Below are 19,579 nucleotides of genomic sequence, written 5' to 3'. Positions count from 1 at the left end.
AGAGAGAGAGAGAGAGAGAGAGAGAGAGAGGAGCACCATCACGAGCCGGCTAGTTTGACGCGACCCATGGCAACTATCGCGCAAAGGAAACGAGGACGCACTGCAACGACTGAAATTTTATTGCTTTGACGAAACTTCTACATACCCCCCCAAAAACTGCGCAACATCATCCTAAAAAATCCCTACAGCGCACGCAGCAAACACGTGTCGGCACCGGACATTACATGCAAGATGATAGCAGTGACATCTCTTTGTCCAACAAAACCACGGAGGGGTGACTTGCACACTTGTTTCTGTACCTAGAAATAGAAGACGCTTCCAGAATATTTGTCGAAGTTTGATTATGATGCATAAACAAAACTGTGTTTTCAGAAAGAGGTGTGCAGCCACACTCTTTACAATGCGTGGCGAAGTGAGTGAATGGCCGTCCTTTTAAGCTCGCCATTGTTCTCTTAATCTTATATTAAGGCACCTTCCAGTTTTCCCTATGTACACGCGCTCACATTTCAAGGGTATATTGTGGACAACATTTTTAGTGCATTCAACAAAGGAAAGTTTGTGACTAATAGTTCAGCTTCTTTTGTTTTACTTCATCTTTACCCTCAAATTTATGTTCGTTCGGCCGCAGGTTACCGCCTCTAATGTACTACATGGTTGCTGTGTACGTAGAAATAGAAAAAAAATGCGTTAAACAGCTACGAAACGCGCGAACACGAGTTTGGCGATACACGTCAGTCAAACAGCCCTTTAAGAACCTTTGAAGTCGAGGGTTTTTTTAAACCGGTTTTTAACAGTTTCTTTTGGTCGGTGTCTCTCTTTTTCTTTAAGAAGCTTAATTGGCCATTTTTTTACTAAGTAGTCTGTAACGTTAGCACAAAGTATATACGCGTCCGATAAGTCATTCATAGCGTCCCTCCAAAATAATTGCACGATTCTCCCATAAAGCCGCTTCGGCGCTTGCCGTTGTGCGCCAGCCCATGGAAGGTTACGGCGAGAAACGCGTCCGAAAGGGCCAGCAATTACGAGTAACGTCGCATCGTCCAACATGGCTGCGCCCAGGCCGCCGCTCTCTAAACCTCGTATAGTTTATCTCGTCTTGACGGCAGAGATACCACGATGTGACAGTGCAAAAAGCAGTGCAATCTACCGCTAAACTGAATGAAGAAGGTACAGCGGCGAGTTTCGCGCAGTGGTGTGGATGGGCATGGACTCAAAAGAAAAATCACATTTTGGAGGGTTTAACGCCCCGAAGCTAAACATACAGGCCATCAGGTGCGCTGTAGTGCAGAGCAATGAATTATTTTTCAACACCGGGGCATATTAACATGCGCCGAAATCTCTGAAATCTCCACACATGGGCGTTTCCGCTATTGCATTCGTAATTGAAAAACAACCACCACGGCCAGGATGAAACCCGCGTAGTTGGTCTCAGCTGCATAACGTCTTATTCACGCAGCCAACGCTGCGGAAGGCCGGAATTCGGTTGCAGCACGAGCAAGCTACGCAGACAGTGACGCAAGGAGTGTGAGCGAACAACGACCAAAGGGAATCTAGCGTGTCTTGTGTCGGCATCAAACTGGGTACCAAAACTACTTTGAAACAGCTCAGAGCCGAATTTTCAACAATGGCGCCATCGGGGTCATTAACTTTTTTCCCTACTCCTTATGTGCGCGTAACGATCTGACTGATGCAACGAGTACGCAGCGTCGTTCAAATTGCACGTCTTCCACTCTCATGCATCTACAGGAATGTTTCTTTGCGAAGTTGGGAAATAAAGAATAAAATGCGGCTGACAGCTTTTTTACGCATTGTTACTGGGCGAACTAAATAAATGTTTGGACGGGGCAGCGATAGTAGCTGACAAGGTTTTGTAAGCGTTGCAAATGAAAAACTCCTTTGGGTGCTATGACTTCATTAAGTACGGCGAACAAAACCGCTGTGGGGCACATATCTATCCCAACATGAACGCGACTACATGGGTAGTCGCTCATATTCCAGAGGGACGCCAGCAGGTAAGTACTGCTCGCGTGTTGGGGCGACAAGAAGACAACACCACGCGGCATCGGTAGCAGGTTGCGAAATGCAATACTATGCATTGCGCAAACGATAAGTGCCGCGCTAAAACCAACGTAGCTGTTCTGTACCTCTACAATTACTACATTAATTACAGGAGTCTATCATCTGCAGACTGACAGAAAAGGCAGTAAGATTAGCCATTTAGCGTCTTCGCCGGTGCTATTTTCGGTCCTCCCCCAAGTACCTCATAAAAATAATATCCTCCACTCGACGGTAGAGAGTGTCGTGACGTGTAGCGCACAGTGGTGTAATGAGCCTTATGGCCCGTTTTTCGTCGTTGTCCTCATCGTCGCCGTCGTCGTCGTGATGATGATCATCATTATCATCACCATCTACAGTGCCGACTGTCCAACAGTGTCCACCGCAGGGCGAAGGCCTCTCCTAAAAACTTCCAGCCATTTCGTAGCTTGAGTCAAGGAAATGATTCAACCGAATACTACTCCAGGGTGGGCTGATCCTTTCCTGTTAAACAGAGTACTGTTCTTGTCCTGGGTAGTCTTTCTCGTATGGTTGTTTTTATTTTGGGCAGCCTCACTTGGTGTCTGATACGTTATTTTCTTCTGACCAGGCAGAAAGTATTCCAGACCTGGGAATGTAATACGGGATGGGACATGTACACATTTTCAAGACATTTAACGCACTAAACTTTTTTGCACCCTTCTTGGCCGAAAAGGGTGCGAAAATCTTGTGCCATAGCGCAGACGTTTAAAAGGTGTTTTGGCTAAAAAAAGGTGCAGGGATGAAAAAAGGGTGTTCTTGTGAACGCCCTAAACAACGGGTGTAAGGTTGCTTAACGCCCTAAATAAAATAAGGGTGTGGGAAGCGCAGCTACGCATGACTACGTCAATCGGCTGAGTGCGGAGCATGACAAACAGACACATTCAACCCACACAAGTCGTACTTGGACCACAAAAGAATTAACTAAGAAAACCAACGGAATGCATGGGGAGACTGAGTACATACTTACTTAGAAATACATATGCTCTTCTTGCTTTTATAACCAGCAGACGAAAGTCCTCCGATAGAGTCGGTGGGCTTGTCGTAGAAATCAGATATTTTAGCCCTAATTTTGGAATTATGCATTTTAATGTCAGCGTATACAAGTCAGCGTGCGGATTTGCGAAACGCTTTTTAATCGTGAGGTAGTTATTCTGTTCAATAAGTCAGAATTTTCTTTATCAAACTACTATTCCCCACCACTTCAACACCCACCAAGTAGGGTGTTCATTATTTCAACACCTGTTTTCCCACGAGGGTGTTAAGCTACAAAATAAGCTGTAGGAAACTAAAAAAAAGGTGTGAAAGACCGCCAACTAAAAAAAAATTGTGCAGAAATTCGGAGGATTATTTACTAATGCGCAGCATTCTTATGCCGCCTCTCTTGAGTGTGAGTTTTTTTCAGCCATATTTTTTGTTTTTTCTAAATCCTATCCGAGCAAATATCTCCAATTACGCTATTATAACGATTATAGGTGAAACTTTCGCGAAATCTACATTACTGTGGAAATTCCATGCGGTATACGTTTTGACATTTTCAGTAATTTTTTTATATTTTTGTTATTCTTTATTTTTTCAAAATTCTGCCCGACCAATTATCTTAATTTACGTTGCTATAACGATTTCATTTGGAACTTTCGCGAAATCTGCATTATTGTGGAAATGCAGGGCGTTACACGCTCCTGGCTGGGGTGGGGGGGGGGGGGGGTATTCGGCAAAGAATGCTACGCATTAAAAGGGTCTAAAAGACCTCCAGCTTTGGATGCATGTTATACCCGTTTACACAGGTGGACTAAACATTTTCTACAACTGGAGGGGTGTTTTTGTACCTCACAATGTTTAAAACAATATGAATTGGAATAGTTTATGACCAGCGGAGCTGTTTAGGCTTGAGCTAGGTTTGGTGGCGCTGGCAAAAAAATACGAAGAAAAAAAACTGCGTCGCCTGTAAAGGGTGCACCACCGCAGATAGGGTATTATAACAGTGCAGCCGGCTTTCGAGCCTGCTTGAGCCTATGCGGCACATGGTGTTAGAATGTGAGGGTATCCATCCAAATCTACATAAGGGAAACATTCGGCTTCCAGAAGCCCTAGAATTTTAAGGGTAGCACAGAGGAAGTCAACGTCAAGGCTGTCGAGGCGACGAAAAGAAGATTAGAATTCTGGTGGACGAAAAGCAGAGAGGGGATTATTGCCTAGGAGAGCTACCACCTGTAACCGTTAAAAAAGTATTTTGTGCCTAATAAGCTTTTTGTGCCTGTCCTAAGCAGCGGTAGTATGAAACCAAGAGTATAAAACATTGGTATATTATTCCTTTTTGGTAAGATGACAGGTCATCACCCCGCTACAAAAGGGGAACCAATAGCAATCATCGATCATCATCATCATGAGTGTGAGCACAAGGGGCGAATGCGTATGCGCAACTCTTACTATGTCGTTTTAAAGTTACTAGTCTTTTTCGGACACTAAAATGCATAAACAGTGGCGCAGCTTGCACTAGTGGTGCAAGGCTGGAGAAACAGCGGAGCTGGGGGTCGACCTAGCTTGTTTCGCCCTTGGATTCACTGTCAGTATGGGGGGAACAGCCCTGTAACAGCCCACGCTATCAGTGTGGGGAACTGGAACAACCTTGTAAAATGCGGCTGAACTTGGCCTCACCCCTCAGTACTTAGCCATAGCCTAGCAAGAACATCGCCACAATCTAACAAAACTTGAACCAAACGTAGCAACGCCGGAAGAAGCCAAGTCGACCTCCAGCTCCACTGTCATTTTTTTTTTTTTTTGCAAATAAACATATATTTTACACGCTTTCGGCATCCTACAGACAAGCAAGGGTGTTGCAGTCGGTCAACACCGTTTTCGTCCACAAAAAAAAAAGTGTGAAGCTAAAAATGAGGGTGATGGAACCTAAGAAAAAGGGCGTAATGACTTTCTAACACCCTTATTCCACTTATACTACACATTTTTAGGCGATAATGGCTTTAAAAGGTTTAGCGTGCACTTATAGTCTTGGATACTGAAAGTTTAAGTTGACATTTTACGCGCCAACGCTATAGACTTGGGCCATGAGGCGCACCGCATATGGAAACGAGCGATAATTGTAGATGAACAATTTTTTTTTGGTTTTGAACATTTCTTAATTGACAGGTGGTGATGACGGTAATTACACGTGCATGAATGGCCTTAATCAATCAACAGCCCTTCCACTCCCTTTCACCACCCTACAAAAAAACCAAGAGTGTTGAAATCGCTCAACGCCCTGTTTTCCACACAGAATGGAAGTAGAGCTACGAATAAGTCTGTTGAGATTCAAGAACAAGGGTGTAATGAGCTCCCAACACCCTTTGTCTACTTATGATACACCCACCCTTTTTAGCCAAAAAGGGTGTAAAAAGTTTAGGGTGAAGGACAGATTGAAAGGCGCCCGCCATCGATGCATGACGCATGTGATATCTGAAGATCAGCCCTGTATGAAAACTTAAATTTACGACAAAGACAGCTATTGATGTAAATCGACAAATATTCCTCCCATGCAGCTTCCTCACCATGCCATCCGACAAGTTTTTAAAAACATTTATTACACTGAGCTTAAGCTAACCATCTCTAAATTCTCGCACGAACTGGTTGGCCATATTCAACAGGAATGTTTGTAGTAGAATTTGCGCACTGTCAGTACGGCCTTCCAAACCATGGCCCACGGCCGTTGCCCACGGTTCACTGAGCGGCAATTACGACCACTATGCTAGGATTCCGCTACTCATTCGGAGGAGGGGTTGAAAACTCATCCTGGTTCGTAGAGCTCGGCTTACCTGATAACAGCGCCGTTGCGTTGCTCGTGACGTCAACATTAATGCATCGCAGAAAAGCCATTGGATTAAGGTTACTGGCAGAGTAATCTGGTGGGCGGGAAGTGTATCTATCTGCCCGAGCCTGAATCAGCATCGCCACGTGCGCCGAAGACTGCCTGCGCCTTCTTGCTCAGCCCTTGGCTATCACACAGATTTGGTCCCCAGAAGACGCGTTTTAAACGGCTAGTTGGTTAAATGGCCCACTTGTTCACCACGCGGTGTCTTGTTTACTCAGTTCCGGTCTGCGGTGAGAGCGTCCTCAACCAGCCGGTCACTCTCCCGCTCGTTCGCTTGCTTGCTGGCTTGTTATCTTGCTCGTACACTTGCTGGATTCGTCGCTGGAATGTTTCATTTTCGCATTTCTAGCCCTCGACGCAAGGAAATGACTGCGATCAAGCAGTTGACTCCGGGCCCTCTTTTGGGGAGCCGGTGGAGTGGATGGGTTGGGGAACGGTGCTTGATTGCATAGCTTATGCTGAACGGTTCTTCTCCAGACTGCAGTCCTAGCTGCTTTTGATTATGCCATAGGCACGGGCTTACGGCCCATTGCTACACACTAGGCAGGCTTCCGTGTATGAACTCAAGTTTCCTTGCTTCTCCGCCAGCGTAGTTCCAAATGAAAGTTCGGTATACTCTTTCCAATGGGATCTTCGAAACAACCACCCTCAAATGAGGTTTTCATGAGCACCTTATAAGAGCTTTTTCGATCTTCATTGGGAAGATTTTTTTAGTGGTGTCAGAAACGTTTTCTTAAGGAGCACTAGGAGTTTTTTGTACTTTTATTTGGTTGTCATGGAGATACTTGGGAGCATTTTTTTTTTCGAGGATTGCTACTTTTTACGCTCTAATTGAGTCTTTCAGACCAAGTTTTTTAAGCATTTTAGTGCTGCACTTTAATTTGCATCATCTGCAATGGGAGGTATTTATTCTTGCACCAGAAAGCTTTTCCAATCACGCGAGGGAATTTTCGCAGCGCTGAGACCAAAGGCAGGGGTTGGATCCTGGTCGCAGCGATCGTCTTTCCGATGTAGGCGAAAAGCGAGAATGTCCGTGTGTTGAGATTTCGGCGAACGTTAAAAATTAGCACATATTAAAAATTATTTACTGATAATGTATATATCGTCTTTGGGTGCCTCGAATATTTTTGAAGGCTGGCACAGGGAGAAATGACTTCATTCCAAGTTTACCCAAGCTACAGGCAGCTGTTCCATTACAAGCATGTTTAAAGGTCATTGGATATGTAATTTTAGAGGCAGTTTCACACATTTTAAAAGATACAACGTTAGCTACAATTAGCTACAAGCCGTAAAAACGTTGCACTCATACCCTCGAACCACAGCCCCATTGCACGGCTCGTCGTAACAGAAACATATGGACCAAATGGAAGCCATTGTAAACCTGCATGATCGTCCAGAGATGGAGGATTAATCTTTTTTCTGCTACGCACAGTCGGGTAGACAATTTTTAAGATTTTCCTATTATGTCAACCTTTGGTCAATGTGTGGGTAAATTTTTTTACAAAGAAGAATAAGATTGATGAATGCTAGAAGACAAAGTACGAGAAAAACCGACGGTAAAGGCATGTGGATCGGCATTGTTTTGTAGCGCTCTTTTATTTTTTGTATCACGATCAAATCGGCCGAGAGTGAGTCTGACTTAGCAATTTTTGCGTACTCTCTGTCCTTGTTACGGGGATCGTTCCAGTTAATTTCCGTCGTTATGTACACAATCGTTAAGATAACCCTACTTAGGTCGTGAAACATTTTGCTTTCCATTACCAAAAGCGCGAACGAACGCAGGCTCCCTACTTTATCACCACACCTGATACGACGCACAACACATGTCTCTGTTTCAATGGCCGTGCCCATTATTCAAGAAACCGTGGGCCTCACTTAACGGCAGTAGTCTACTTCCTGTTTACTTTTTAAAGTACTTTTTCTTCCAAGTGTTCGGCAGTCATAAAAATAAGCTCTTCCCATTCCTTCCTGCTCCCCCGTCTCCTCTTATAATTCTGGATGTGCGCTGTGTTCCAAGGCGATGGGGAATCCACGCTGGCCCTCAGCGTGCGCCTTGGTGGGCGAGGAAGTGAGTAGTGCTTGTCCGGAACGAGCCGTAGGAAGCCGTCCCTTCTCTTGCGGGCGGAGAAAATGCGGCTGCCATAAATGCGGCTCACGGGGCGTGCGACGGAAACATTTCCGGAAGGACGACAGCTCTGGCGGTGACGTCCATGGGAGTCCGTCTCCGGCAGAGACAATGGGGGCTGGGTCGAAGACGGAACACGCAAGTCATTCGTCTCGCGAGCTGCGCGAAGATGGATCCGTGGTGCGAGACATTAGGAAAAAAATAGAGGAACGTCCCGAGCCCAGCGGGTAATCATCCCGGGAGTTAGGGGATAGAGAGGGCAGAAACTATGTCAACGTCGGGGAAAGCATCGCCGTCTGAGCAGAAATGGAAATTTGAAAAATGGTGGCTGTTAGCTCGCGTTAACTTGGGCGAGAGAAAACAAACGTTTTTCCTTTCATACTGCATAATACTTTAGAATGAATCTTAAGATAAAATACTGGGTGAAATTAAGGGCACCGATACTGAAAGAGTTTCAACAACATTCTGGGAACTGTGCGACAAGAAGAGAGAAAGAATGGCCACTTACGGGTCAACGACAGAGGTCGCTGTGTACTGAAAAGATACTTACCATATAGGATCACAGCCTGACACAGAAACTTCTACAGGAATGGAGAAAAAAAATACCAACATTTTTTTGAGCCCCGTTTCAACCCGGGTAACAAAGCCATTAAATATAATAGTAAAGATGGTTGTGGTTTGTTTCCCCGAAGTCCGGTGTCGATCAGGAACCCAATCGCCCGGGCTCCGGTTGATTTGGCAGGAGGCTGGCAGGTCGATAGTGTTGAAGTTCTTGGAGACGGCGGTCGAATTGACGAAATCAAGGCGTTGGGGTTGATTAAATGAAACGAAGAGTTTATATACAGCTATTTACAGTAGGAAAACTGGGTACATGAGTAATAAAGGAAAAACTGCAAACTTCAGCTAGACGGTAGCTACGAGTGCGCACAAATCACTCGAGCTCCTCAACTTCGTCTAACTCTCCTATTCTCGGAGCGTACACAAACCGCTCGAGAAACGACGGCCGAGACCCTGTCTCGCCGCAGGATCCGTCTAGTTGCCCGGTACGGCGCTGCACCCTAAACTTCCGACGCGATCCTAACCTTTATCCTAGGGGGCTCACAAATCCCAACCTAGCTTCAATGGTCGAGACTCCTTGTCCCGCCAGGAACTGCCCAGCTCGGCGCTCAGACAAGAACGATTTCCAACGGCCAAGTTCGGCCTCATAACACCTCGAGATCACACTCTCTCGGGAACGCCCCTGTAGCGTTCGTACACGCGTAAGGGAGTGCCCAAATTCACGTAGACAGCTGTCACTCAGCGCGCTACGGAATATTCAATGAGGCGCTGCCATTTTTGGGTCAACGGAACGCTCGCAGAGGAGCAGGTGCACGCGACCCCGCGGGGTGAGAGCGAAAGGCGGCGACGGTGCACTGTGCCGGCCGGGGCGCGTTACAATGGTGTCTCGCGCGGCGCGCGCTTCGACGCCGGTAATCCCATCACCTCCGCGCGTCGCGTCGACGGTTCCCGGAAACCGGCGGCGCCGTCTGCTTTCTCAATTGGGGATTATCCCTGTGGTATGCAGTGGGCCAGACAATCCGTCTCCCGTGCGCGCCGTGACGAATTGGCGACGGCTGCAGCGTAGAGTCTAGAGTGCTGAGCCACCAGGCAGAGTGGCGGGTTCTCACGCGCCGCCCGGGCGCTTGGCCCCTGACCTCATCGATGGACCTTACAATAATACTGTAACATTGTCCAATTAAACGTCGGGTAGGCACGTTGTCTTGGTGGCTCAGCTGTGTAATATGGTTGCGAGTACCATCTGTGCAAACAAAAGGTACGAGAGAATTATAGTATATATATATTGGTTTGATTAATGCCAAAATCGAAGCGTCTCTTGCTCAGTCATCAGATGCCGCACAGGAACTGAGTGCCCGCAGCAATGAAAGGGCATCTGCAATTCGCAGTTTGTTGAAACATGCGGGAAAGTTATTTGGAAACCACTATTTATTTCAAAGAGGCTCGCAATCACATTTCACTGAAGCTATGCGGCACATCAGGTCCGGCAGAGAACAATTCATGTTATCACCTCCTGGAAGAATCTTGTGAGTGTAATTAGTGTCAACGTGGTTATGTCGAAAGAGTGCATATATTTCAGTATTTTCTTCCCGAACCGCTTGTTAACACCTCTGAAGGTAGGGGCGCGCTGATTAAAGTCGGCGAATGACTGCTGGTTACGCGAGTTGGTTTTGTTTATAACGCCGATGGAGCTGATGTTTAAATGCTTCCCTTTCGAACCGAGGGTACGGTACACATTACTTAGCTGGCATACACTTAATACTGTCATTTGCCCTTCTTGAACTAGGAATCATTTTCCTATTTTGATTGCACATGCAAGCAAACTGTGTGTCTGCCACCGTATGGCGGCCCCCTGCTTTTTCTCACCAAGGAACTCATTGCGTCTTTCTAATCTTCCCTGCGCAGCAGTAAACTCTTCCATCAACTGCGCATCCAGAGCTCCACTCGCAAAACTTTGTTATCCCATGGCGTAAGCGTAATGTCCCTGCAATGTGCACAATCGTCCTCATGCACTTCTTCCAGGAGTGTGGACTCAGTGACGTATTTTAAATCGCCGAGCGCGCATGTGTATCCTTAATGTAGACTGCCACGCTTTGAGAGATGGTACTCTATTTGGTTTTTTTCCCTCCGCCCCCTCTCATTTTTTATTTCCCATTTCGCATCACGTGCAAATTGCTAGTTTTTTTACTCTTCCCCACATCGGAAGTATAGCCAGCCCTACCGCTAGCAGGCCTAGCCCCTTCTTGCTTCGTACATTCTGGTCTTTCGCTACCTCCAGTGCTTCAGGAAGGCGGACATTCCCTGCATTTCCGGACAGACAGAAACTTTGGCACTCTATTACATAATGTGTCATTCTTTCGAAAATTTTCCGACATCATACCCAAGTTTCGTCCTGCCACGTGTATTTGCTCATTGAGGTGCTTGTTCTCAGGCAGCCAGCTCAGGTGCTGAGAAGCAACGCCCTTCGCTTCGTGTTTTACAGTAAAACATCGTTAATTCGGCCCCGTTAGTTCGGAAATTCAGATAATTCGGCGTTCCTACTCCCTTCCTTCAATAATGTACATCGCGCTATGGCTGCGCTCCTTCGTTATTTCGGCGCAAATTAACGCGCTCACCGCTTAATTCGCACCAACGCCTTCTCGAAACGTAAGCCTCAAAGCGCCGTCCTTCGCTCACTCGCTCTCTCCCCCTAGAGGTGGGTACACATCGCTTCCTGTACAAACGCGGCGGCACCCGGCTGTGTACTGGCTAAAAGCTGTGGATGCTCTCACTGCTTTGGAAGAATTCTGCCACAATACTTAATACTGTAATGTAATGTAATACCCTTGATTGATCTCCCTTATGTAATACCTTTGATTGATCTCCCCGTATTGTCTTACGTACGAAAATTTATTTCCGCAAACAAAAGGCATACTACCATCACTGGGTCTTTCGCAACGCCAAGCCACGTATAAAAGAGTTGTAAATGCGCTGTTTATTGTTTTCATTCGATAATTCGACATTCGGATAATTCGTACTTTTTTTTACTCCCTTGAGATCCGAATTCTCACAACCTTTCAGTGTAGCAAACATATTCGCTCCTCATTCCTCGCTTGCCGCCTTTATAGACATTCCTTGACCTTTTCCTTGTTGACGGACAGCTTAGTAGCGACATCTCTAGTGCAAGTAGCGGAGCTTTTCCGCAATTGCTCTGGTCGGTGATTCGCAGCCTGATAGCGGTGATAACATCAACACAAGTGTGCGGTATGCTGTGCTGAGTACTTCGGTTGAATTTCTACGTTCCTGTGGGTCGATTCCAGCGCCTTCTGATATGACTGCAGTAATCGATGCATCCATCAGGGGAGCCGAACTTTCGAGAAAGTGTTCCGGGCACGCAAAGGGAAAACCGAGGCGCAGCAAGTAGCAGTTCGTATATTTGTAAATCTGTGTACCTTTGCCCGCACAGCGAAAGTGGTGGAAAATCGTGTTCGCCAAATGCATCACTATACGCACTTCTGGATCGGATCAGTTGTTTGGATGTACGTAAGCAACGTGCAAAAAGATTGCCCACCTCAGCAGTCCATATACGCGGTCCTTTTCCTGAAGGTACGCGCATGCGGTGTGACAAGGTATGAAGTGTATAGAACGCTATGTTGTGTGTATCACGAAAACGCCGTCTTCAGAGCCCCCTTCCCTTCTACAGTTTACGCACGTCCTCGACACCAGCTGTGCCTTTACTCGCATCTCCTGCCATCTTCTGCTCTCAGCATGTGATTTATTTCGTTTCCCAATCCAGAATTGTTCTGGGCAGTTCGTGGGGAGTCAAGCACTGCTTTCGAGCAGTCCAATTCTGCCCTCAACCAGTTCTGCGCAGTCCAAAATGACAAATCGACAAACTCGCCAGGCCGCAGCACGGCCCTTTTGACGGCGTTGCTGTACGACTCCGTTGTTGTGGCTCTCCGTTGGCCGCGGAAATCATCTCAATTCCGCCCCACTTCTTACAATGCACATCACTGCCTGGGGCCCCTCTCTTATACTTTGATTTCCGCCATGGTGTATATGGTAATTTAAAGAAAAATGTAGTTGATTCCTCTGTCATAGGAATCGGTAAAACACGAAAGTGAAACGTGCAGCGAAATCTGCAGCTGAGCACGATTTGCGGGTCGGCGGCTGTTTTGTGGGTGCGCTTGGCGAGCGACGTCCTTCTGGCGGGTCTCTTCGGCAAAGGTGTACTCGCGTCATTTCCGTGACGGATTTGACGTCTGTGAAATCTTGGTGTAGCCCGGCATAAAACACTTTCATGTTAAAATATAAAACCCGAAAACGAACAACCCTAAGTATAACGTACTCTTTACTACTAAAGAGTATTTCGTTTCCCAATCCAGAATTGTTCTGGGCAGTTCGTGGGGAGTCAAGCACTGCTTTCGAGCAGTCCAAATCTACTACCTCGTACAAGTACTTAGGCGTCCACATAACAGCCAATCTCTCCTGGGCACTGCACATCGAACAGATAATCAACAACGCTAACCGCACGCTTGGGTATCTACGCCGTAACGTTTCCAAAGCTCCATCCTCATTGAAATTAACCCTGTACAAAACATTAGTACGACCTAAACTAGAATATGCTTCTTCGGTTTGGGATCCCAGCCACGTTAACTTAATTACTTCTCTTGAGCTAGTTCAGAATAATTCCACACGTTTCATATTTTCGAACTACAATCGCACTGCTAGTATATCTGCAATGAAAAATAGTCTGTCTCTGCCTACTCTGTCACTTCGAAGAAAAGTATCCCGCCTATCAACTTTTCATAAATTGTATCACCACCCCACCTTGCGCGACGAACTCATTTCGCAGCCCAAGTATTTTTCCCACCGCGTCGATCACCATCACAAGGTTGGAATTATCACGTTTCGTACTAACACAGCTGCGCAGTCGTTCTTGCCTCGTTCTTCTCGCGAATGGAACCACCTTCCCCCCAGAAATTGTTGCTATCCATGACAACCATCTTTTCCGTGAAACTGTAGCTAACATTGTATACGCAGGATCTATTTAATGTATTTTGTTTGTACGCTGACTTTTGCTTGTAATCGTACTAACTCTGTATTTTTTCCTCCCCACCATGTACCATGTGTTTATTCAATGTAATCCACTCCCCTCTGTAATGCCATCTGGCCCTGAGGGTATTATGAATAAATAAATAAATAAAGGTTGCTTCCCCGCAAGAAGACCCTGTGTGCAGGGGTGCACCCTTTACAGGCCGCTTTCTTCGTTGTACTGGTGTCATTTCCATGACGGATATGACGTCAGGGAAATCTTTGTGTATCTCGGAATAAAACACTTTCGTGTTAAAAGGGATACACAGGCGATCATGGTAGATCGTAAGCGGGCTGGAGGGAACGCTAATTAGCGAAAGAGTCGGCTACGATAGAAGGACGATGTTTGCGAGTTAGCGAAAGTGCGCGCAAAAAACTCGCCAATGGCAGGTATCCCGCTGCGTACCGCGTAAGGGCTGGATAACAGATGACGGGGATCTGAAATAATCCTAGGAACGTGGTGAAAAACCTTTCCGCGTAATGCCTGAGCCTTTGCTGTTCACGCCACAACGATATTCTGCTTACATATCATTCAGCCAGTAACCCTAACGAATGTGCGTGTTTACTGACCATGTTCAAAGCGTGTTTCAGGAGCTCTTTTATTAAGCATGCCAAAAAAGTCATTGTCGGATTCTAGTTAATTAAAGAAGGCCAGGCAGCTCCTTTGCGTAGACTCGTATAGTGAGCCTGTAGTGTTTGCGTTAGACCACGTAAATGGGATCGGGGGTTAACACTGCGCCTTGCTGCTTTACGGCGCCCTGGTATGCTCTTTTATTGCGAAGAAAGCCTTAAATGACCCATTAAGCGAAAAAGCCGGCATCGGGCGTCCGGCGTCCGTAGTAGAAAAACGGCCCCCTCCCGAATTTATCGTTTATTTGTTTGTTTAAGGATATATTGCAGGCCATAGGTCCAAGTAGGAGGGGCATAAAAGTGTGATAATCATCGAAGATGCAGCACAGGACCTAGTGCTACATGTGGCACGAATGAAATACAGCAAAAGGGAAAAAAATTAGCAATGGCTTAGCTCGGCTATGCCGGGATATGCGTAGCGTGAGCTAAGGTTCAGCTGGTCATTCTTAGCTTTCCTGGTTGTCTAGGATTAGCTTGGTTATCATGCTTACTGCAGCTTCAATGACCCACACACAGTATACGCATTATGCGACACATGTATATTTATCAAGCGGCTCCGGCGCAGCGTCACCAATCGCCCCAGAGCTGAGCTGGTTCCACAGGCGCGCGCCGGTGTTGCTGTGACGCACGAGCCATCGGTTCCACACCCGGCCACCCCTCGCATGATCATCAAGTGGACCCGGCCGCCACGTACGAAACGGAGGTCGGCGAAGACGCTGGGCGCGTGGGGTGTGTGCGAGAAGGCGGGCAGCAAGCAACGTTCTGTGCGCCATGTGACGTCACTTCTCCTCGCTCATGCGCAGCACGGCTCTCCAGGAGCCCCGCGAAGCTGCTCAACCTCGGCCAGTGTAGCTCAGGCTACAAAAGCGTTGGTCGCCGCACGGCTAAACATTAGATTTTAATGAATTATGAGACTTCAGAAATAGTCCCAGTTGTTTATAGTGCGTGAAAAAAAAAAAGAAAATTTTAACAGATTGGTAGTAGCGAACGATGGCTTTGGAGACAGGAAATGGGAATGACGAGTGTGACGAGTAGCAAGCGGTTTCAGAAACGGACTCGAGTCTAGGGCAAGTTTGCGGCGAAGTAACAAGTACAGGAATTTAAGGCGAAGAAGCTTTTGCCTGGACTGCAGTGCTTGGAACCCGTTAGTTCGGATAAGCTTAGACACATAATCCGTGAGACTATATTTGAAATAAATAAACCGAACAGCTCCGCTCTCAGTCGTACAAAAATGCCCGCGGCTGTAAATAGAATAAAAGCTCATTTCAGGATCGTTTAGGATTTGAACTCGCATCTCAAGAACATAAGCCCAGTGCGTTAATTCGGCATAACATTCGCCTAACCAGTACCAGAATGACGCGACATTCATATAGGCGAAATCTCGCACCACCTGTCCGTGATGCCACAGCCACCACCTGTTTTTTTAAACTAGGCAATAAGTGTGGGAAGGAGACGGTGTCATCACCGTCGCTGGTCACGGCGCGGCACTCTCGCGTTCTGCCTAAATCGTCCTTACTTTAAACCATCCTCGTTTCTGAAGCTTATTTTACGAAACGCACTGCTTTGACGGTGACGCAAAGGGTACGCACTGGCACGTTCGTTTTCAGCTGAGAAGCTGCAGGCACCTCCGCAACGAAATACTCGGCTAAGCCTCTGACCGTCTCACATTACAACAACCCTGATTTCTGCAGTCGCTAACGCAGAAGAATCAACGCGATCGTCAATACCGCCGGCGTAAATCTTCCCTAAACCCCGTCTTGTTCGAAGACAAGGTTGCACCATCGTCACGGTCGCCACCGCTGTATTTGTGCACCGGATGCGGCAAATTGGCACGGGGCTCGACAAGAAATACCGATGTATACTGCGGGTATGGTTACGCACCATACTCGCTGCGCTTTACCTTTCCTTTTCTTTTTTTTTTACTTTTCTTCTAATGACGACTGAATAGAACAGTCGAACACGCTTTATATTAGCAAGGTTTCACTAGCGGAGAGCACAGCTCTCGACTAGAGTTACTTTTAGATGCGAAGCATCTCATGGTCGGGACTATGTCCCTCCCTTGTTGTTGTTGCGCCGTCCACACCCCCACTGTGCATGCTCGGCTTACGCCCGGTGGTGTCTTACCCTTTAATGGCTCCTGGAGCGACAGTGTTGCCGGTGTCTTCCTGGGCCGGCACGAGACGAGCACGCTTCACGCGCCTTCGACGTTTCATCGTCGTCGGCGGCGGCGTGCGTCGGCGAGTCTCGACCGGCCGTGATTACAAGCAGCCCACAACCATCTGGGGAACGTGCATCGACCTCATCTTCAGCAACTTTAGGGTTCATCCACTACAACAGCCCTTGACTTTACATTTCACAGACCATAAGGCGGTCGTAATCAAAGCGGAACGCCAACCACAGTTCGACGTCACCTACGTTGAACATGATTATGATAACGCTTAATTAAAGACAAACTCATACCACGTACAACGTCTCTTTCTCTCTCTCTCTCTCTCTCTCTCTCTCTCTCTCTCTCTAATGCCTCTCTACTCTAACACCCCCCCCCCCTCCAATAAAATTACACCACCTTCCCGTAGGGGAACCCCGAGTAGTATGCGAAACAGCCATGGGGTCAACGCAATTTCCCATTTCGTAGTTCCGGTAAGTGAAAAGTGTGGTATTTACCATGGAAACCAAACGGTAAATATAACGGTAGCAACGTACCTGAACCTAACGGACACGACGAACTGAAAACTAATGGGCACTTGAATCGACCCCATGGCTGCTTCACATACTACTCAGGGTTCCCCTACGGGAAGATGGTGTAATTTTTCCATTTATCTCCATATCTTAGGGGAACTTATCTTAGGGGAGCTTTATAGTGCGGGAACTCTACTGTCCACAGTACGGCTGTGCCATCTACTAATAATAAAACAAAAACGCCACTGGCAGGAATAAAATCACGGCAAGCGTTTTACCGTTCGGGTCGCGCTACTCTGAGTGTCTCCGCAAAGGCGGTGGCATCCCACCATCACCGTGACTGCATCAATACCTTTGCACGCGGAATTACGTCGTTTAATACAAAGGAGTCATTTCTCTACTTTGCTTGGTAACTCATTCTTTGCACGCATACTCCAGTGAGAATGAAAGTGTTCCATAATCTGCTCCTCAAAGTGCACCATTCGTGCGGCTCCCTGGAGCCGACTCTGGGCACTCTTAAATGATATAATATCGTGCGGGAAAAGGCTATACCGCGCTACGGGATGGTTGAGTCTACAGGGGCGGGCGCGATCGATTCGTGCTTTTGGCGTTATGCTTGGCGCGTTTCTTCTCTAGTGCTTTATCAGCCGCTTTTTGCACGATCCGGAAAGAGGGAGCTTGCAGCCGGTTATGACATCCGGCCGGGCAAAGCGTGAAGTAATGGCCCGCGCGTGTAGTACGGACGCAGCGTCTACCCTTTTTCCGCCCGCTACGCGAGACGACCCGACACCCGTTTCTCGAGGACATTAGCTATATATCCCTGGCGAGCTCCTGTTTCGCGATTAAGATCTCGGTGGAATCGTGGCCCGGTTCCCGAACTGCCGCAAATAAGAGCCAGAATATGCGTCGGAAGTAACTAAAGTCCAAGAGCGGCGTAACAGGACTGCGTAGGTTAGCCGAGGTGGCATGAACTCGCCATTGACGGCCGCATGCGCGTTTGCGCGCGCCCCCACGGTACAGCTTCACCAGAAATGTAGCATAATGATGAGGTTCCCTTCGCGCAAACAATGTTCAGTGCCAGAATGGGGCCTAAATCACAAGACTAATGGTGATGCAGGCAGCGGGCGGCACACACACAAGCTTTCCGTTCTTCCTCTTTTAGGAACCGGGACACGTGCATCTGGTTTCATGCTATGGCCGTGTTGACGGCATGGGCAGACATCCCTGCAGAGCCGGTGATCTTTCAACGTTTTTGAGCTGTCTCTAAATCAATGGGCTGTGACACTGTCCCCTCTTCTTATACAACATCGTATGGATGCAAGGCTGCGTTCGTAGACAAAGATGATAGCCAGAACGAGATGGTTCAGTGAGTCGCCGTCAAAGTGGTAACACCCCAGTCTCGGCGTAAAGGTGAAATTTTTTGCTAGCACACTCCATGGAAAGTAAGGAAAGTTCTCCTTTCGAAAATAGTAGTCGGACACGCCCCCGCTGTTTACACCGTTGAATTCCTATTGGGCGGTCCAGGCGTTATTGCTTGTTATCGCTCCCTTTCTATGCTTTATTGTGGCAGGGAAGCGTCCTTCGGGACATTCGCACGCCTGAGGTGGAGTTACACCGCGGTTACTTTAAGTTATTGATTAATTGTAGGGTTTGACGCGCCGACGCTACACAGGCAACGAGGCGGGCCGTAGTGGAGGGCTCCGGAGTAATTTTGACCACCTAGGATCTTTAACGTGCGCTGAAATCTCGAACACACGGGCGTTCTTGCTTTTCGCCTCCACCAGTAAAGCGGCCGCACGGTTAAGTTATGACCATCAGTGGAGGATGTAGTACATTCTGCAAGGTGTTCGTGGGTTTTATTCGTAGCAGCACACCCTAGTGACCAATTACTGCGCGTAAAGGACACATTTGACGAATAAAGGCGACATACATATGATATGACTGAATTTTTTATCTGTGCATTGGAAAATTGGACCGCATTGAGTGGTGGTCTTTCAGCGTGCGGTGTGGAGAAGCATAATCATGATGCTCTTGTTTCCTCTGCGGCAGAAATCAAACACACGGAGCAACAACGATGTTTTAAGAGCTTACGGGCACGGCATAAAAATTGCTGCACTTATATTACTCAGGCTACGACACTGTTGTGTCGTAACATGTGTAATATAGACATCATCAGTTTGCAGTTTGAAGGAACGTAGGGTAACCCACAGAAAAAGGAGGCAATATGCGGTTTATCTCTGAAATCCTGAGTATACCAACCAACATATCGTCATGCCACCTCATCTGCGTTGGGGGTAGAAATATGTGGGGAAATAGCTAAAAAAAGTACACGAAAACTCGGACTTCAATTATCATGTACCTGATAAACACCCTAAATTTCCCAAGAAAACCTAAAATTTTCTGGTGGCAACTCTGACAAAATGGCACTTTGTAGTAATGAAGGAAACGCGAGGGCATTGTACACCGGAATAGGGGTACAATGCGTAAGCAACTGAATCGTCTTCCAGGACCCTTGGCATAGCCGTAATCGTTAAAAACGAGCGCTAATATCTATGCTGACTTCTATGAAGTTCACGGCA

Source organism: Haemaphysalis longicornis, unplaced genomic scaffold, assembly GCF_048455015.1.
Source record: "Haemaphysalis longicornis isolate Haplotype H1 unplaced genomic scaffold, Haemaphysalis longicornis Haplotype H1 scaffold_1, whole genome shotgun sequence".
NCBI lineage: Eukaryota > Metazoa > Arthropoda > Arachnida > Ixodida > Ixodidae > Haemaphysalis > Haemaphysalis longicornis.
Note: the sequence above shows the minus strand (reverse complement) of the source record.